At 38.8% G+C, this 22229-nt stretch overlaps 1 pseudogene; it reads right to left on the reverse strand.

Moving 5' to 3' along the window:
- Positions 1–18323: 18323 nt before the first annotated feature.
- LOC137948127 (alpha-mannosidase At3g26720-like) lies at positions 18324–22104 on the reverse strand (annotated as a pseudogene).
- Positions 22105–22229: the final 125 nt, after the last annotated feature.

The following is a 22229-nucleotide window of genomic DNA, read 5'->3' on the forward strand; positions in this document are numbered from 1 at the left end:
CAAAACTCATTAGTTTAGGACCAAACATAAACTCAGGACCAGATTTAGTCCTAGGAAATGAATGGCTCATGTTTCATGCCCCTGTAGAGCAAACGCCAGCCTACTATAAACTTCGATGTCGCACTCGACGCGAAATTGATAATTCTGCTGTATTTGTATATGCAGTAAAACCCTCTGAAGCCTATGCCATTTCTGGCAATGGAAATGTTCTCCATCAGGTCTTCAAAAAACGCAACAAGCGTGGTGATGAGATTCCTCCCTTAGAAACTCTACTCCTCGCCGAATCCTGCGAAATAGAAGTTCAGCAGCTTCTAGAATCCACTTGTTTTGAGAAACCTTTAGAATGGTAGAATAAACAAAAACCATATGCCGACCTCGAACTTCTTGATCTTGAAAAAGAAATTCGAGAAAAACCTATGGTTTAAACTCCTTCTGATGTTGAAGAATTCTCAACACAGATAAATGACTTGCTAACTCAAGGATTAATCCGTGCAAGTTATTCTTCACATACATCTCCTGCTTTCCTGGTTCGAAATCATGAAGAGATAAAACGTGGAAAAGCTAGAATGGTCATTAACTATAAAAAGGTTAATGAAGCCACAAAAATGGATGGCTACTATCTTCCTAACAAAGAAGGATTAATAGTTGCGATCAGAGGAAAACAATGGTTTTCTAAATTTGATTGCAAATCAGGGTTTTGGCAAATTCGTCTCACTGAAAGAGATATTCCCCTTACTGCATTCAGTTGTCCTTCGGAACATTGTGAGTGGCTTGTAATGCCCTTTGGGTTAAAACAAACACCCGACATATTTCAAAGAAGAATGGACGATATCCTCAAACCATTCTTTAAATTTTGCCTAGTTTATGTTGATGACATCTTAGCATTTTCATAAACCAAGGATCAACATAAAGAGCAATTACTTAAGGTATTACATGCCTTAAAAAATGTTGGGATAGCACTCAGCAAAATGAAATTAGAGTTGTTTAAAACCAAGATAGATTTCTTAGGTCTAAACATCTCAAAAAGAGAAATCATTCTCCAAAATCATATTCTGGAAAAACTAGCAGCTTTTTCGAATGAAATTGAAGATATAAAACAACTTCAACGTTTCTTAAGATGCCTAACATATGCTGAACAATTCATAAAAAAATTATCAGAAATTAAGAAACCTTTTCAAAAGAAACTAAAGAAAGACTTCAAATGGGAATGGACACCCACTAATAGTCTAGAAGTAATTCGGATCAAACAAATGATGAAACACCACCCAGTGTTAACCCTACCTGATCCCGATGCAAAACTGATTTTAGAAACTGACGCCTCGGATCATACTTGGGCAGTAGTCCTAAAATGCAAAATCTATGATTCTGAAAGAATATACAAATATACTTCAGGAACATTTTCATCTCCTGAAACAAATTATCATTCGTATGAAAAAGAAATTTTAGCAGTAAAAAATGGGATAAAAAATTTTTATATTTATCTTGCTCCCAAACAATTTCTGGTAAGAACTGACTGTAAAAATTTTGTCGGTTTTATGATAAGAAATTTAGAAGATTCACTTTGTCGCGGTAGATTACTCTGTTGGCAACAATGGTTCTTCCAATTCTCTTTTACTGTTGAACACATTAAAGGAAATAAAAATTATTTACCTGATACTCTTACTGGGGAATTTCCTTGTGTTACAGACAGGTAAAATGGATCCCCTCAGCAGCACCCTGACGGACCTAGCAGCAGCAATTGCCACACTCACGGTATTGCTCTCAAATAGTCACTATTCGACAGTCTTTTAGTTCTTTCAGAACGAGGAGACATACATGAGAATTATGCCCGATATGGGTTAAGTGAAGAACTCTTACAACTCAAGGTTAAGGATTTAACCGAAGAGTTAAAAGAACTCACCAAACGGCATGATATGCCAAGCTCCTCCGAGACTTCTACCGGATCTCCATCGCGAGAAAAGGAAGCCACAACGTCAGCTAATCAGCAGACGAATGACTTTAGTGTTTTGATAAACACAGGTCGACCCAGGATTTCTACCGGTCATGCCAGGCATGAGAAGGAAATCACAACCCAGACTTCTTTGAAGATAGGGGAATCAGGGATTTCTACCTGCCAGTCTAGAGCTGGAAAGGAAGCCTTAACGATTTCTATGAAATCGGAATAAGGGATTTCTACCTGTCAGTCTCGAACTGAAAAGAAAGTCTTAACGGATCCATCTTCGATGGAAACGGACTTGTCTAGTAATGAGAAATCATTCAAGACAAAATTGGTTACCCCATCTGAGTTTACAAGGTTGAAAAGCCTAAATAAACCAGAGAAAACAAGTTTTAATGAGTTTGAGTTTTTAAAGAAATTTAAACCATTAAAGCTTCCGGACATTATGTCTGAGGAACCCTCGCTACGCCCTCAAAAGGTGGACAACGTTCTTTCAAAGATTGAATCCGATCATACTGTTCAATTCTAGAGATGGAATGAACAAATTGGACAAGGGATGAACACTCCCTTCTTCACCACTAAGTCCAGCAACAGTTGGAATCAAGTGAAGCTGAGTCATGAAATAGACTCAAAATATGCATCCATACTTTTTACATATGGATTCATAAAACAGATGGTACTTCACTCCACCGACTTATCAGTTTTGGAGAAAATGCCAAAAGAGATTATGGAGGCTTGCAAAAGTTTCATCTCCATAACAAAGAGTAAAGGAATTCGACTTCATTTTGTTTCCTGTATTACTAAAATTGTTACTGACTCAAAGATGTTTCCAAGCATTTCTGTCGTGACACTTGAAGGCATCAAAGAAGGTGACGCTAAGATGGAATATGATCCCAGACATGTTCCTAAAGCCAAGCCTTGCCCAGAAACAGTGTGACCAACCAGGCATATTCACGAGCTCAAGAATCTGATACAGCTCATACAACAGCTGATTCAGAAAAAGAAAAGCTTTGTCTACAAGACCTCCGTCCCACTGACGATCGTCTTGAAAAGCTATAAAGAGACTCCGGCACCTGTCCAGACCAGTCTCGAAGCAACGCTGAAGAAATTCTTCAGAGAAAATATCCCCTTCAGCAAAGCAACCAAGGAAAGCTTTTGCCAGATGGCCTAGAAGACTTTTTCAAAGGAGCACACCTGTAGATTGTGCACAAAAAGATAGCTGTCCGAATGAGCAATCAGCAGCCATGTCAGTAGACAAGTCAGCAACCATTGAGGCCCAAGACGAAATCAAAGTCAGCAAAGGCGGCTACAAAAGTCATCAAAGGCGGCTACACCAAGTCAACAATGGTGGCTAGAAAATATTCCTGCACGTCAGCATCATGATGTCACAAGAGGCAGAGACATTTCTACCCCTATTTTTGGTGCTGAAAGATAATAATGTAAGGGCAAAAATGACAAACCAAAAAGACAAAAGTTACCCTTTGTCTTTAAACACACGCCTTTCAATTAAGGGTAAAAGCGGAAGACGGGAAAGATCTTCAGCTATAAATTCGAAGCACCTCTAGAAGTTTAGACATTCGAAAATTGACGGACATTCAAAAAACACTCTTTCGAAGAAGAAGAAGAAGAAGAAGGCGATTTTCGGCGAGCATCCTTCGGAAAGTTCCAAAAAGCACGGTATGTGCTTAACAACCGTAATGGCTGAATAGAAAAGAGGGAACCGACCGGTGCCACGGTCGGTAACTTCTGGAGTTATGTAGATAAGTAGTTTTCTTTCCCTTTTTTAAGGGTATGTATTTAGCTATTTTTATTTTTGTTTGAACAATGTTTTTATTTTTTCGCATGTTTGTAATATTGTGATTCGTACAGTGTTTGTTATCACTGTTCAAGTTCCACATCTATATATATGATCTCTACAGTTGTTGTTATCATTGTTCATGTTCCGCATCTATATATATGATCTCCACAGTGTTTGTTTTTACTGTTCCAAAGTTACTATTCAAAAGTACTGTTCATTTTTACTATTTATAATTACTATTCATGTTATTATTCATGTTTACTGTTCACTCGTAAAAAAGAAAATAGTATCGAAATAGTGCCAAATAGGACAGAAGCTAGAGACTTGGAATTATTCGGCTACGCTCTGAGGTAGAAAACGAAACGGAGTTGTGCTCTACCCTGCTGAAGCAGCCATGGAGCTGCAACGGTTCATAGGAACGTCTTGGGGCCCTTTACAGACCATGAGGACCGCATTGACGGATTGCCCACGTGGTGGTAAGCCGACAGACCCCGAAGAAGTTCTAAGTAGCAGCAGAAGTCATGTTGGGCCTATTAGATAGCTATGAAATAGACACGTACAAGTACATAACAGTGACATGTGGTAGGAAGCAGGAGTGATATGATGGTAAAATGATAGGACCATCAAAGTGTAACTATAGGAATAGTATTGTGTGAGTCATCGTTGTTTTCCTCTATCTGTAGCGAGTGTGTAGGTAGAACTCCCTAGGAGTCTATTTCCGCTGCCCTCATCCCTAGGTTCTCCTTATAATCCGCTGTGTGTCTGTGTTAAAGTCTGCTAGAGACTCATGGTGTTTAAAATGGTACCAGAGCAATAGTGCTTTCGGTATTAGTATTCCGCTGTTAGAGTCTGCTAGAGATTCTTGTTTGTTTAAAATGGTATCTCACCTTGAGGTGAACCTGTATAAATCTTGTTGGGCTTTTCCGTGCTTGCTTTCCCCTTATTTTGTATTTATTATTAATGCTCTCATTAGTTTGGAATTAGGGTATCTAATTCCTAACACTATTTAGGTAATTTTCATGTAGTATGTAGTTTGGCTCGGAGAGTTCACTCCTTGCTATGAAGATCAAGTGACCTTGGGTATCCAACTTTTCGTGGGTCCTACCATGTCAAGACAAATTTAGGCTTCCCTTGGGAATCCAAATTTGCTTCACTACATCCAGCTTTGATCTTCTAGTTGACCACTCAACCACATAATGTCCAATGATTCCACAAGCATAACATCCATCATAATGTATTGGTGAGGTTATGACTAGGGGTGGCATCGAGCCGAGCCCGAACCTGCCTATGTTCAAGCCGAGCTTGATTTAAATATTTCGAACTCGAGCTCAAGCCTAAAATTTTTATTGAGCTCGAGCCTAATAATTTTAACCGAGTTCGAGCCGAGTGGATCGAGCTCGAGCTTCAACATTCATTTAAAATTTTTCAAAAAATACATGTCAAATAAATTGTGTATAAAATTATGCATACATTTTACATAAAATTGAGAATGACCTCTACTTAAAATTTGGCATAAGGGTGACATCGAATCCAGCTGAGTCCGAACCTTGTTCAATCTGAGTTTGATTTAAATATTTTGAACTCGAGCTCGGCTGACTCTAGCCTCGAACTTAAAATTGTAATCAAACTCGAGCATAATAATTTTTATCGAGTTTGAGCTTGAGATCTAGTGGAGTTCGAACTTAACCTACATTTAATACTCTATATGAAATATATGTCAAATAAATTATATATAAAATTATGCATACATTTTTTTAAAAAAAGAATGATAGGAGAGGTTCAGGATTGAATTTCAATAATGGATTAGAACGCACCAATATTAATCTTTTTTACTCCAAATATTGTCTAACTTATTTTGTAATTTTTGAATCTTGCCATAAATTTACTGTGGCCTCCTTAGTGCCCCTAGTTGAAAATTTATATTCTAGAAAAAACTAGAAATATTTTTCCTATGATACATATTTCAAAAAAAACTTTTAAATAAAATCTTATTACTATTAGTGACTTATTAGAAAATTACAAGAAATATTTTAAAATTAATTAGGAAAGTTAAATGGACCTCTTATTGCCTCTTTTAGGGAAATAAATAAAAATTAATAATCAATCTAATATATTACAATATATATCTATAAATTTTTAATCAAATAAAATATCAAACATAGAATTACCGTGAAAATTGCCTCATACTAAACAAAATCAACTGTCAAATACTTATTCAAAAATTTTCTTTACGGTTGTCTTGCCCTCTTGCCCATCTTGGCAGGCAAATCTTGTTTAAAAAATTATATGATTTTTAATTAGAATTTTCAATTGAAAAAATGCTAACAAAAAACATTAGACACTAAGAGTCCCTAGAAACTTATTTCTACTAAAATTTATTTTCAATTTCTTTAAGAGCCATGAGGAAGGAGAATTTAAGAAAAAGTTTTTTTTTTTTTCACTCTACGATATCACACTAGTGAAATCATCTTCGTGCGGCGGCGGGGGGGTGGGTGGGAGTGGAGAAATAAATCTTCAGGGTTTCTGGTTTTTCGTCGAGATGAGGAATGATGCTGAGAGAAAAGATTCCAGCGGCGCCGGTGATCGTTGGGGATAACGGTTGCGATGGAGGTGGCGATGATGGAGACAAAAGCGAAAGCAGACGAGGGGGAAGAAATCAAAAGGCGGCCACAGAAACGGCAGCGACGGAAAGGTACAAGGCGGCTGGTGAGGCAGCTATCGACGGCGACAGAGGTGGCCACAACAGCGGCCGGAGGGGCTCGACGGTGACCAAGGGAGGAGGATCTTTTCCCCCTGGCTCTCGCTCCCGCTCTGGTCCCGTTCCTCAGTCCCAAATCCCACGCTGCTCGTTAAATTAATGAGTTGACTCACAAGCTTTTGAGCAGAACCTTGATTCGGTCGAGCTCGGCTCGTTAATTTAAACGAACTGATCCCAGATCTCGAACTCAGCTCGTGATTCGGGTATACCGAATAGAACCGAGCTCGAGCCACTCGCGAGCCGGCTCGGTTCGAAGCCACCCCTAGTTATGACTTTTATCACATTTGTCCTATGAGAACTCTTAGATTTTCTTTCTATTCTAGTCTCATGGACCTTAAATCTAAATTCGAGTTTCCTCATCGAATCATAGGAGTAACTTTTCCTATGGTTAGAATCTTTAAGCATGAGATAAGTCATGGGTTCTTCTTTTAGCTATTAAGTTGTTGGATTTTAGCAATTTACTTTCATCTTGCAATTCTAAAATCATTGAGCAATAAGTATGATTTTATTTTTTCAATTCACAAATGTTTGAAGTATAATCATTTGGTTTCTCACATTGTGAAATTAGCCTTATGTTATCTTTTCTAAGCTCTTCTTGCTTTGAGGAAAAGTCAGCTTTCAATTCATTAATTTCTTTTTCTAATTTGGAAAACTACTTTCTTAGTTTATTGTTTTCTTTCTCTCTTCTTCTAAGGGAGGTCATGGAGTCATTTTCTCATCAATTCTTCTTTTTCCAATTCCTCACAAGTGTCCCTCTCTGAAGTTTCATCTCAATATGAGATGGTGTTTCCATATGTGTTTTTAGGACTCGATTACTAGCAAGTCTTCAAGGTTGAGAGAAATAAGACAAGAAGAAAGAAGGAGAAGAAGAGAGGAGGAGAAGAGAGAAGGAAGGAGAGAGGACGGTTGAGAAAGGGAGGAGAGGACGAATGAAGGAGAATTAGGGTTATAGAGCTCATCCAAACCCTCCCCCTTCAGCTTTATTTATGGAGTATAAAAGTATCAATATTATAAATATACCCTTCACCCTAGTAGGAGTGAGGAAGAGATAAAAAAAAAATGATAATTACAGCAATACCACCCAAGCTTGCCTATATCTTCTACCCCTCAAACTGAAAAGACATCCTATGTCACCCACTTGGTACATGCAGTGGAGTGAACCTTGGAGTTAACGGGATTTGTGAAAATATCAACAAGTTGTCTATGAGTTGAGACATGTTTAAGACTTATAATCCCTGCTTGCAACTTTTCTCTCACAAAATGACAATCCACCTCGATATGCTTAGTTTTCTCATAGAATACTTGGTTGAAGACAATGTGGATCACAACTTGATTGTCACAATAAAGTTCCATCGGGGCCTTCTTTGTGGAATCCCAACTTTTGTAAAAGAGATGTAATCCATAGAAGCTCGCTTACTACATGTGCCATGACTCTAAATTCTACTTCTGCACTAGAGCTTACAACCACAATTTGTTTTTACTCCTCCATGTAACAAGATTGCTTCCAACTAGAGTATAATATCTTGAAGTAGATTTTCTATCATCTAGTGATCTAGTCCAATCGCATCAGCAAAACTTTCAACCTTGAAATGGCCATGACACTTATATAGAAGCCCTTTTAATGATGTCTTTTTTAAGTACCTGAGATTCCTCTCCAATGCCTACCAATGAGACATCTGATGTTTGTGCATATACTAACTGACCACACTAACTGCAATAGAAATATCTGGTCTAGTCACAGTGAGATAAATAAGCTTTTCAACTAGTCTCTGGTACTTTCCCATATCAACTTCTTCTCCCGAGCCAACACATAATTTAGTATTTGTCTCCATAGAGGGGTCAGCATGGCAACATCCCATCATTGTTGTTTCTTTAAGAAAGTTGTTGAATTTAGGACCCCATGATTGAAATTTTGAGCAAGGAGAGGGAGAAAAGGAGAAGGAGAGAGAGAGAGCTCTCGGGTAGAGAGGAGAGAAGAGAAAAAAGGGAAAAAAAGAGTTTAGGCTAGAGAGAGATACTTCACGAGTTGAGAAGTGGAAAACTACTTGACTTGATTATAATTTGAGTACACGAACCTCTATTTATAGTAGAGGAAAGTGATAGATTTCAAATACAATTAAACTACCCTTGTCCCAATTACACCCAAACTCTAACACTTAAGATAAATTCTGGCATAAATAAATAACTCAACATAACTAGAAGTCTAACATAACTAGAACTGAAACTCTTCTATGAAGCACGTGATCATGTGATAAGGATGCCAATTCGTGGTTATCATGGTGGGTCCCACTTGATCTTCGAACTCATGTGATAAGGATACCAGTTCATGGTTATCATGGTGGGTCCCACTTGATCTTCAAATCTTCCAAATCATGCTAGCTCATGTGATGACCCATCATGCCATCTCACGTTATCATGGTGGGTCCTACCAGCTCGTGTAACCATGGTTGGTCCCACTTTGTAACAAAAGTCAAGAATGTATCTTCTTTATGATAAGATAATACAATGCATGGACTGGAGAACCTCAATACCGAGAAAGTACTTAAGCTGTCTGAAGTCTATTGTCTTGAATTCATCGCATATCTTCTATTTGAGTTGACTGACGCTATCAGTATTACTTCATGTCAAAATAACATCATCCACATACACAACAAGTAGTGCCACACCTTTCTTAATATGGTTGACAAATACAGGATAATCCACTGAGCACTATGTGAACCCGAATGGAAGCGTTGATTGACAAAACTTGTCAAACCAGGCCCACATAGATTGCTTCAAATCATATAGTGAGTTTTTAAGTAGCATACCAACTTCCCCTCAATCACATATCCAAGTGGTCGCTGCATATAAATTTCTTTCTTAATATCACCATTCAGGAAGGCATTCTTCACATCTAGCTGAAAAGTAGGCAAATGAGAGTTAGCAACAAGTGATAATAATAGACGTACTGAGTTAAGCTTGGCGATGGGAGAAAAGTTTCCTCATAATCAATACCATAACACTGAGTATATCCTTTATCCACTAGTCGGGCTTTAAGGCGAGCCATGAAACAATCCAGATTCTATTTTACAGTGAATACCCATTTACAACCCACTAACATTTTTTTCCAAATGGTAGGGAAACAAGTCGCCACATCTGAGTCTCATAAAGGGTTGTCATCCATCTCTTCTTCCATTCCTTCTTTCCATCCTGGATGTTGTAGGGCCTCCATCAACAAATGTAATGTAGTACTTGGAACGGAAAATATTAAAGATGTTCATAGGTTCCCACACATCAATATGAACTAAGGAAAATGGAACAACACCTTTGATTTCACTTCGAGGAGAAAAAGTATCGTTGGTGTTTACTTACTTGATAATCTTCATAGTTCAGACTAAAAAAGAGAATGTAAAGAAGGAATCAACAGTTTTTGAGACTGAAGGGATTGATGGCCTAACCTATTGTGCCACTGAAGAGCCTTTATTGAGCACTAGATGTGGTTGTGAGTGCTGGTGAATCAAGATAATAGAGCTCCCCTCATTCACGCCCTCCACCAATAACCTGTTTTGTCTTCAAATCCTGAATAACACATGAAGTAGGGGGAAAAGTAATGGAACAATTAAATTTTTTTGTTAGTTGTCTAATGGATAAAAGATTTAAAAAGGGCATCTTTCAAATGAAGGGTAGGTGTAACAAATGTGGACCCCACCACACGCACCGTGGTTTGGGATCCATCTGCTATAGAAACAAACTTGCTAGTCAAGCAAGGAGATATAGAACTCAAGAGGGCACCATTACCTATCAAGTGCTCAAAGGCCCCAGAGTCAATAATCCAAGATGGAGAAGAAGATGAAACCATACTTGGTATAGTAGTAGCAACAATAGGAGAAGTCTCGTTTAGGGAGGCATGGTTGCTAGGGTATCATATGCTTTATTGTTGGAAGATATGTTGTAATTAGGGTGTCATTGATGTAATTAGTTTATGCTTCTTGTCTCTTCTTCACTCTTACTAGGGTGAAGGGTATAATTATAATATTTTACTTTTATCAATTATAAATAGAGCTTAAAGGGGAGTGTTTGGACTAAGTCCATAACCCTATTCTTCCTCCTCTTTTCTCCAAATTCGTCACTCTTCCTGTTCTCATCCTAAAACATTTTCTCCACAACTCTTCTTCTTCTTCTCACCCATCAATCTTCTTCTACTCTGAATATACATCATGAAATCCTAAGTTTCAATATTTATCTTTTGAAATAGTTCAAACTCTTCTATAGAGATGGTCTTCTTGCCTTTAGTGTTTTTAGGAGTCATCATAGAGCTGAATTCTTGCACAAACCGAACTCTTAAAAAATTTATATCAAGCAATACCCAACCGAGGACTAATGTTTCAATCAAAGAGACACAATAGCAATCTCGGTAAATTTCTAGTAGCACATGTAATAGTTTTTGTTATATAGCGGTGGATATCAAGGAAATAATAAAGGTCATGTTAGTATAATTTTTAGTAAGTCCAACCATAAATAAGGAGGTTGTACACCAAGTAATAAGTTTTAATCGAGTAAGAAGCAATCAATAATAATTTGAACCGAGTGTTTGTCAATCGTCTAAAAAAAACAATCGAACTCAATGCTGCTCGGTCTGAGAGTTGGTACAGGGATTCCTTAAACCAAAGAAGGAGACAAGGTGTCTGTTGTGATCAAACACTCTAGTCAAGATAAAAAATTTGTTGTTACTCGATGTCGGCTATAAAAGGAAACCAAAGAGGAAAGTAAACTCTGAAGATGAACCTCTTCGTTAGATTTAATCTGTAATGGATCCCATTTAAATCAAGAAAGGTTGCTGAAAATAATGATGAGAAACAAGGTAATTTTTTATCTTGAGAATTCTGATTTAGGCAAGATAACTTTCTATCTTGGAACTTGCCTATTTCAAAACTGCAATCATGGAAGGTCAAACCAACAATAGCAATATGTTTCTTGAATTATTGCAAACTGGAAATCCACGACCAGGTTAGGCTATGGATTCAAATCTCAAAAAAATTGATGCACCAAAGGCAAGCAATAGATGAAACATAGACAAGCAAGGGGGATCATTCTGCTTCTACCCCTTCTCCTCTTGTTTCTTACACAAATTTTAGAGAGCATACCCGTGTTTGCTATTTTGTTTGATGGAAAAAAACTGGAGTAAATTCATCGTCAACGCTCCAGGATTCCATGTACATCAATGCATCTTATAAAGGGGTTGTTCTATAATGAGAAATAACAATATAACATATGGAAGATACTTCCACTCATAACTTGTAAGATCATGGAAAGACCGTAACTTTTTCTCATGTATAAAGGGGGATGTATCATGTAGGATAAATCCATAAACACCACATATTCAAGACCTCAAGGTAAGGATCAAAACCTTCAAAAATACTTTTTTTTAAGATAAAGAATCTGATAGATTTTGGACTTTGTAATCTGGACAAACGGAGTACTCTTTCTTTTTTGGCCAGCATGACCGTTGATTCTTCCAAGATTGAAATCTCCCTTTAAAAAAACTCAGATTGAAAATTGGTTGAATAGGTAGGAAAATATAATTATATATATTTCTTTTGATATATAATTCTACCTATAAAGTCTCATTCTTGATGGCATCTAATGGCTCGAAATTTGAAGCTTTCTGTTACTGCTCGAACCTCTCTTGTAGTCTAACCTTGGTTGCTTCAAATATCGGTTTATCTTTGTAGAAAACTCCGATTGCCAAAATTATTTTTGCATTGGAGAGTAGACTTGAAGATATTTTTGTCAATATATAGTTTTTAATATTAAAAGCCTAGTAAGAGTTTTAAAATGCCTAGAAAACAACTCGAATTGGGAATCTATGGTAGTTGTTGATTCATTATGGCAGCAAGTAATCCATCGAGCACAAGAATGAGATTCAGATGGAGTCATAAAAATGTTGCTCTGATACCATGTTGTTTTTAGAACTCCATTACTTGCAGGTCTTCAAGGTTGAGAGAACAAAGAGGAAAAGAAAAAAGGAGAAGAATAGAGGAGGAGGAGAAGAGAGAAGCAGAGAAGACGATTGAAAAAGAAAGGAGAGGACGATAGAGAGAGAGAGGAGAGGACGAGTGGGGGAGAATTAGGGTTATGGAACTCATCCAAACTCTCCCCCTTAAGATTTATTTACTGAGGATAAAAGTATCAATATTACAAGTATATCCTTCACCCTAGTAGGAGTGAAGAAGAAACAAAAACATAAGATAATTACAACAATAACACCTAAGCTTGCCTATATCTTCTAACACCATAAAAACACAAGTGCATGTTAAGTTGTGGAGCCTAATCAACGCCTTATGCTAAGTTGATATACGGATCAACCTTAGGGAAGTTTGGGAATTTCACTCTTGTAAAGCGGTTGCCTTAGTTTTTTCTTTAGATTGTGGGGAGGGGGGGGGGGGGGGGGGGGTAGGGGATTGTTATTAGGGTTTTATGATTATCATCTGAGGAGCGTCAGTTGTGGCTGAGAGAGGTTAGAGAAAAATAACACCTGTAAGTTTGTGCGTTCTCTCTTGTAAACTATTTCATCTTCATAGTGGATTACTGCAGCGGCGGAAGACAGGACGTAGTCTCACCTTGAGGCGAACATGTATAAATCTTGTTGTGTTTTTCGTGCATGCTTTTTTCCTTCTTTTGAGATTATTATTATTGCTCTCGTTAGTTTGAAATTAGGGCGTCTAATTTCTAACAAGTGGTATCAAATTTTTGGTTTTTGATTGAGAGCAATGGTTGGCAGAAAAGGATCAACACTAGGGATCAACAAGTTTGATGGTATAGATTTTGCATTCTAAAGGATGCATATCGAAGATTATCTATATAGTAAAAATATGCATACACCACTTTTGGATATGAAACAAGAAGGTATGAAAGATGATGAGTGGAATCTCATTGATAGACAGGTGTTGGGAGTAGTCCGATTAACATTATTGAAGAGCATTGCTCACAATGTGGCATCGGAGAAAATCACAATGGGGATGATAAAGATTCTGTCAGATATGTATGAGAAGCCTTTCGCAAATAAAAAGGTACATCTTATGAAAAAACTCTTCAATTTAAAGATGACAAAAAATACTTCAGTTGCAATGCATTTGAATGAGTATATCACGATTGTCAATCAACTGATCTCTGTTCAAGTTAACTTTGATGATTAGGTTCATGCTTTAATTATTTTGGCGTCTCTGCCAAATTGTTTGGAGCCTATGAGGGCCGCGGTCAGCAATTTTGTAGGCAACAGAAAGTTGATTTTTAATGATGTTCGGGATACCTTTCTTGTAGAGGAAGTTCGTAGAAAGGACTTCGGAGACTTATCGATATTTAATTCTGCCCTAAGTGTCGATTCTAAGGGCAAGAACTTCGAGAGGAATTCCAACAAGGGCAATGGTGGAAGAAAGTCAAGGAATTGAAGAAGCAAGTCCAAATTCGGAAGGAATGTATAGTGCTGGAATTGTGACAAATCTGGTCACATAAAGAAATACTGCAGAGCATAAAAAAAGGATGAAAAGAAAAATGATGCTAAAAATTTTCACACCACTGTGCACCGTGAGATCATGGAGAACATTTGGATATTGTCGGTATTGGTAATATCAGTTTGAAGATGTCAAACAGGTTAGTGTGGAAAATTCACAAGGTGAGACATGTACTAAAACTGATGCATAATCTGATCTCAGTAGGGCAATTTGATGATGAAGGTCATAATGTGACTTATAATGGTGCTTCCTGGAAAGTCACTAAGGGAGTCATGGTTATTGCACGAGGAGTTAAAACTAGAACTCTTTACATAACTTCCAGTTGTAGAGATACTATTGCAGTTGTTGATGCTGTTACTATTTCTGATTTGTGGCATTACAGGCTCGATCACATGAGTGAAAAGGGAACGAAAGTGCTTCAGTCCAAAGGGAAGCTACCAAGGTTGAAAACTGTAAACAACAATTTGAGTGAAGGTTGTATTTTTGGAAAGATAAAAAGGGTTAGGTTTTCTACGACTAGAAAGGAGCAAAAGACAATAGAATTGGAGTTAGTTCACACAGATGTGTGGGGTCATTCAATTGTTAGTTCCCTTGCTGGTTCTAACTACTATGTGATATTTATTGATGATGTAAAAAAAAAGGTATGAGTTTATTTCTTGAAAAATGTTGGAAGATAAGCTCAAGCCCACAAGACCAAGGAAGGCCCACATATCTAAGATTATTATAAGATGGGCCACACGACCAAGGAAAGCCGACAAGACGGGCCCAAGCCCATAAGAAGTAGGACCCATAAGAAGCAACACTGCTATTAGGGTTTTATGATTATCATCTGAGGAGCATCAATTGTGGCCGAGAGAGGTTAAAGAAAAATAATACCTGTAAGTTTGTGCGTTCTCTCATTAAACTACTTCATCTTTATAGTGGATTACTGCAACGGTGGAAGACAGGACTGTAGAATTTAGGATCTCATGAAAGGAACTTTAGATCAACAAGAAAAAAGAAGAAGAAGAGAAAAGGAGACGAGAAGAAGAAGAACATCGAAGGAGAGAGTTTGGATTAAGGGAGAAGAAGGTTACGTCAAAAAGAAAAATGAGGGCTGGACGAATTTGTGGAAAGAGAAGAGAGTGCTTCAATGCCCTACCTCTTAGCCAATGTCTTTATTTATAGTTTTACAATGCCCTTAGGGCTACAACTTGATAAAACAAAAGACATAAAAGGAACACATTTTTACACTTCTATGTTATCTTTATGGAAAGTACGATATTTTACACATATGCCACTCCTTTGACGTGTGGGCTTCTTGTCTTGAGCTCGTGGGCTTGAGCCCATCTTCCAACACTCCCTCTCAAGCTAGAGGAGAAAAGACATCATAAATACCCAGTTTGCCACATATAAATGATAGGATTTTAGTTGTAACAGGTTTAGTGAGAATATCAGCTACTTGCTCTTAAGATGACACATGTTTGAGAGAGATTATTCTTACTTGAAACTTCTCCCGTATAAAATGACAACCCACCTCAATATGTTTAGTTCTTTCATGAAAAACTTGATTTGAAGTGATATGAATGGCTGCTTGATTATCACAATGCAGATTCATGGACCCCTTTTTATAAAAACCTAGTTTGGTAAGAAGGGTCCTGACCCATAAAAGTTCACTAACGGTATGGGCCATAGCTCTGTATTCTACTTTAGCACTAGATCTTGCAACCACATTTTGCTTCTTACTTTTTCATGTAACCAAGTTTTCCCTAACCAGAGTACAATATCCTGATGTAGATTTTCTATCATCAGGAGATCTAGCCCAATCTGCATCTGAGAAGCCTTCTACGTTGAAGTGCCCATGTTTTTTATACAACAATCCTCTTCCTGAAGCTCCTTTTAGATAACGTAATATTCTCTCTAAAGCCTACCAGTGGGTAATTTATGGTTTGTGCATGAATTGACTCACCACACTGACAAAATATGATATGTCTAGCCTAGTTACCGTGAGATAAATCAGTTTTCCCACGAGTCTTTGATATTTGCCAATATCAATATCTTCTTCATTTGTGGCACATAATTTTACATTTGTATCCATAGGTGTGTCAACTGGTCTACAACCCTTTATTCCTGTTTCTTCAAGGAGATCCAAGACATATTTCCTTTGAGACAATATTATCCCATGTTTGGATTGAAGAACTTCTATACCCAAAAAATATTTAAGCATACCAAGGTCTTTAGTCTTGAATTCCTGACATATCATCTGTTGCACCTCTTGTATGCTCAAAGTATCATCACTGGTTAAGATAATATTATCTACGTATACGGCCAATAATATTTTTCCTTTGACCGTATCTTTATAATATACGAAATGATCAACTGAGCATCGATGAAAACCAAACTGTAGGAGTATTTAACTAAATTTATCAAACCAAGCCCAAGGGGACTGCTTAAGCCCATATAAAGACTTTTTTAACCAGCATACTAACTCCCCCTCAACCACATAACCAGGTAGTTGAACCATATAAATTTCCTCACTGATATCACCATTTAAAAAAATATTTTTAACATCCAACTGATAGACGGGCCATGAGGAGTTAGCAGCAATAGATAAGATGATGCGTACCGAATTCAATTTTGCAACAGGAGAGCAGGTATCCTCATAATCTATCCCATAGCACTGCGTATAGCTCTTAGCAACTAGTCGAGCTTTAAGACGAGCAACTTTTCGGGAGTGATGTCAAGTACCAGGTTTGGTTTTCTTATAAGGCGTGCATTTCTTCATCCATAGCCACCTTCCATCCTGGATGTCTCAGGGCCTTCTGATATGACTGTGGAACGAAAGTAGAAGAAAGGGACACAAGAAATTGAAAACACTCGGAAGACGAGCGATGGTGAGACATAAAATTTGAGATAGGATGCGAAGTAGTACAGGAGCGACGTTCTTTTCTTAAAGCAATAGGCCGAGTATCAAATTCAGGCCCATATATAGGAGGAGAATTACTTACCTCGGGTGGATCCGACAACTCCACAGGTGAAGGTACAACCGGTGCATCAGGGGATGGTTCCTCTTCAAGATTGAACGCCACAAACGGACAAGGAGTAGTAGAAGGACAAGTCCATCCTGGAGGAGCATCATGGGAGGAGTAGAAGGGGGTGTCCTCAAAGAAAGTCACATCCCTAGAGATAAACATCCTCTGAAGGGTAGGATTGTCACAGACATAACCTTTCTGGGTGCGAGAGTACCCAAAAAAAATGCACCTCATAGACCGAGGATCAAGTCTATTTTTATGTGGGAATGTAACATGAACAAAACACGTACATCCAAACACTTTTAAAGGAAGAGAAAAGGGATCTTCACCATTAAATAACATAGAGTAAGAAGTTTTATGATGAAGGACTGATGAAAATAACCTATTAATTAGAAAGCATGTTGTAAGTATAACATGATGCCAATAGAAATAGGGTACCTTCATGGAGTAGAGGAGGCCCCGAGCAACTTCAAGATGATGACGATTCTTTCTTTTAGCAACACCATTTTGTTGAGGAGTATAGGCACATGATGTTTGATGAATAAGCCCATTACTCTCACAAAATGATTTGAAGTCATGAGACATGTATTCCTTAGCATTATCAAATCTAAGAGTTTGAATTTTCTTCCCAAATTGTGTCAAGACCATAACATGAAAATTTTTAAACAAAGAAAGAATTTCAGAACGCTCTTTAAATAGATATAACCAAGTCACTAGAGTAAAATTATCAATAAAAATGACAAAATATTTAACTTGGAAAATATTTGAGACACATAAAGGGCCCCATACATCAGAATGTATTAGCTCAAACAGAGCGGTACTTGTAGTTGTAAGACGAGGAGAATATGTACTCCTGACATGTTTACTTAATTGACAAACCTCACAACTGAAATTAGAAAGTCCTTTTAAAGATGGAACCAAAGAACAAAGTTAAGGGGTAGATGGATGACCAAGTCGGTTGTGCCAAAGTTGGGCCTCAGATGTGGTGGACGATAATGCAGTTAATGGTGGAAGAGTGAAGTAGAACAAACCCCCCTTTTCATGGCCGCCACCCCCTTCATAGTGAGCTCCTGAATGTTACGGTCCCGGATCTGACACAAGGATTCTTTGGGAGGATTTGGGATCTGCTACGGATTACGGGTCTTCCATGCATTACTGTAGGGACAGTAGGAAGACATGGGAAAGACGAAGATCAATGGAGGATGAGAGAATACGTGGGTTTTTTAGGCAAACCCTAACCTCGAGATCAAGAAGGTGATCTCAAGCCTGTTTATGCTAGATTTGACCTAATTCTCAAAGCTTCCATTTCTCATCACTCTTACCCCTTAAATAGGGTCCCCGTTAGGGTTTGGGATAAAATATTACAAAAATACCTCTATAATTAAAATATTCCAAAAGTACCCATGTGACCTAAAACTGAAATAAAATAAAGTAAATTGAATAAAAACAACTAAAATAATAATGTTATTGCGTGCATAACATTACAATCCCCCTGGAAGAACGAGCTTGTCCTCAAGCTCAAAAGTAGTGCGAAATGGCAAATCGAAGGATACTTGTTGGCCCCAAGCTGGCATATAATCTCGAATCCTATTAATAAAATCGTGTCCACTAGAATCTATGAAAAATACTTTATTGGTCATCATTGTTGTCATAAATTGAGTAACAACTTCTTTGCCAATGAAATCAGCCGCCGGTAGAGGCCCAACAGGGAACTCAAATTCAGTTTGGTCATTCCCTTGGTACACTCGTGTGATCTGTGATATCCATGGTTTAATTCTCTGACGCACGTCATCCAAAACTAGGCCCCGAAAAATAGTGAAACCTGCCTTTGGCTCCAGTTTTATAGCAACAGAACCATTTGGACAAAATATATAGGCACCAGAAGCCTGAGGATCCGCACCACTGCCATCATCTCCTATATAATATTTATAAGACTGCCGAAGAGATGCCTTCACCGAGCTTTTGGTATGATGATACTGGATTAGTTTCCCATCAACAACAACAACATAAGTACTAGATGTCCTTGCCCAACACGTATAGAATCACTATTACATCCGACAGACATTTCAACCTCTGATAGAATCGATTTTGGGCCTATACTTTCGAAACTTGAAACAACATAGGTTCGGAAACCTAGAGGAGGTACAGTTGCTGAAAAAGCAAGCCAATCCATGGGAATATCAATTGGCAACACACCCAACTGTGCCTGAACATAAAAGTTCCGCATGCCCAATGCTACATTAGCAATTGGTAGTAGCTGTGACTCAATTTCTTTTCCCTCAACATCACTCACAATAATTGACGCATTGGTGACCGGTATTCTAACAATATCCGCTCTCTTCCATATAAGAGAATTGTAGACAACAACAACCAGATCATTTCCATTGGCAAGTTGTGCCTCCGATGCAGTGCAATAGCTAATGTTTAAAAGAGGCCACTATGCATATTTAGTTGATGGGTTTCTGCATCCAGAGCTCCTGTTCAACTCTGTCAAGCAAGCGAGTGAAGACTCAACCAACTCTGCAGCCTCTAAATAGCCATTGTAGAGTCTAATTGCATAATCAATGGCCACATGCTGCTTTTCAGTTCCACTGACTCCATCATGATGTTGAGCAAGTGCCAGAGCATCAGCCAGAGATGCTGTTGTAGGGCTTGAAGGCCCTAAACCATCTCTCCCTTTTAAGAAACTTCTATTGACTGGCAGCCAAGTAGTAGCCACACATCATTCTCACATAACCCTTAATAGCTGGTCTACTTGTGAAGTATCCTGCCCAATACACATTTGCTCGATCTGCATAAGTGAAGTAGTCAACAGTCTTGAGTCCACTGAAATTTCGCAAATAGTTGGTAGAGCAGCACCTCATTTCTACAGGTGCCACTGAGGCACTTCGAATAGAAAACTGGTGCAGTACTGTAATAGTAGCCACCAGTGGACCCTTCATCCTACTGTTCAACCCAGCCACAAAAAAACCATACAGCAAGTCACACACTACGAAAATTGTCTGTGCAGGTTCTTTCCCGTCTTCAAGTCCACAAAGAACATTTTCACCATCAGATTCCACAGTGGCCATTAAGGTGTCAACTGGAGGCTGAACATGGTTGTCTATGCAGACATCGTATCCCTTAAGCAAAGCATGTCGGCTTGCTTCTGCTCTGAAAACTGCATCCTCTACCCCAGACCTGTACTTAGGCTCAAAATCTTCATGTTGTAGGACAAACAATGACTCACCAACAGATCTCCCTTCATGGAAGCTTGTTTTCCACTAGTCAGGTGAGAATATCCAAGCACCAGAACACAAGGCAGTGCAGAAAGTTATAGTTCTTCTTACTATTCCTGTGATAACATGGGTGCAAGACATTCCATGAGAGGTAATAGAGCTCCCCAGGTCCTCAACTATCTTTGGCAGCGGTGCATGCTGCACATCATCAGCAATATACATTAACATGACTACTAGATAGTCAAAGGAAGATCTTTTCGCATTACCAACAACTTTCAAAGAAGTCTATGTATTTCCCTCACCATGAACTACCATAAAAGTGATTTGCTGCGGACTTCCAGGACTTACATTTGATATTGATGTATTACTCACCATACCCAAAGAGTTCTGGACAAAGTTTGTATCATATTTACATTCACTTTCATCAGCAAGATCCCATGGTAAATCTTTCTTGCAGTTGATATGATGGCCCCCTTTAACTTTGCTTGACTTTAATGAGGACTATGAGAAGTCCCAAACTTTCCTCTCCTCACTAGGCACACCCATCTGTGCTACAACCCTAGAAAGTGTGCTTGGCTGATCTCCTTTTGTATCACAAATCATACCCCTTCTCCTCCTATCAGCAGCCTCTGCAAGAGAGACCGGTGTACCATGATCTTTATGGCTATAAAGAGTCGTCTGGCACAAATTCTGGGCCTCATCAAACTGAAGTACGGGGACAAGGGCCACAGCTATATCACGGCAAGTCTCCCCCACCCTTGGAGCTGTCTCCCAATTCTTGCTGCTGGATTTCAGGGCCCATCTTATAACACTGTACGGAATTGGAAAGTTGGCCGACCATAGCATGAGTGTCAACCAATTGCATATGGCCAGAAAATTTGGCAAGAGCATGCTCCTAACCGACATGCAAGTTGGGAGTTTCAATTGAGTGCCCAAGATAGGGGATAGTCTGACTGTACTGTCCCAAGCTGCAGGATAGTGTTGCTATCACATGCAAATACAACACCATCTCTAATCTGGATTTCCCAGCAACATGTATTTCAAAAGAGTTTGCTGCCCGAAGACCAAGATTCAGAGCCTTCTGGGGATTACACGCACTGGGACTGTTAGCATCAGCAGCAAAATACAGCCCCTCACAAAAAAATTTCAGCAGTCAACAAAAAAAAATTTCTAGGAATCTCGGCATCCCCAAAGAAATTTCATGTTGAAATTCATACACACCAGCCGGAATTCTCTCAATTGGCCATCGAGGCTCTGCTTCACAACCCAGAGACCCTTTGTCCCCAATTTACGAGCAGCGTTGCTACTGCTCAGCCCCTCTGAGCCACATCAACGCCCTGTAAAACTTATTTTGATCTAAAAATCGAGGAAAATTTCAAAGCTTACCCCCAATGGCGTTGAAGACGGTTCCCCGCTTGGCTTCCGAGGGCGAGGTTGAGGTTGAGAATGAGAATCCGGAAGCCAACGCCCACCGGATTTGTTTTCGATGACGCTTCCTCTTTTTCCGGTGGACTCTTGTTTTTGCCGGTGCTTGTAGATGTTCGGAGACAGAGGAGGGATGCCCTAACTGATTCGCCGTCACTGAGACAGATCGGAATGCTTCCGTCTGCTGTGTGGAAAAAATTTCTGCTGGCCGTGAGAAGGAGATTTGGGAGGTTGAACCCAAATCAGCCTGTACCGCAGAGATTTTTGTAGAAAACCACTCTGATTTCCCCAACTCTGCATCGTTGCTGGTCGGCTTTGGATTTCCTTGTGCGGAAATCTTGAATTTTTCTGAAGCCTGGCCTTTTCGCCCGACCGAATTTGAGGTTGCCCAGCAGGGACTACAACCAGTATACAGGACGAAATTTTCAATTTTTCTGGCTCTTAGCCTATTTTCAATTCTTCTGTTGTTTTCCTTCCTTGCGTACCTCTTGCTCGGAAATTCAGGTCTTGTGACCTTTTCTGCGGTAGCGTGTGGCTCCCTTGTCCAACATTCCATGAAAATTTCATACAATGCTCGTGCTTCTCTTGCTTCT

This window comes from Aristolochia californica, unplaced genomic scaffold (assembly GCF_029961685.1).
Source record: "Aristolochia californica isolate CCGP_79_NKW_82.1479 unplaced genomic scaffold, dmAriCali1.0.hap1 SCAF_13, whole genome shotgun sequence".
NCBI classification, from domain to species: domain Eukaryota; kingdom Viridiplantae; phylum Streptophyta; class Magnoliopsida; order Piperales; family Aristolochiaceae; genus Aristolochia; species Aristolochia californica.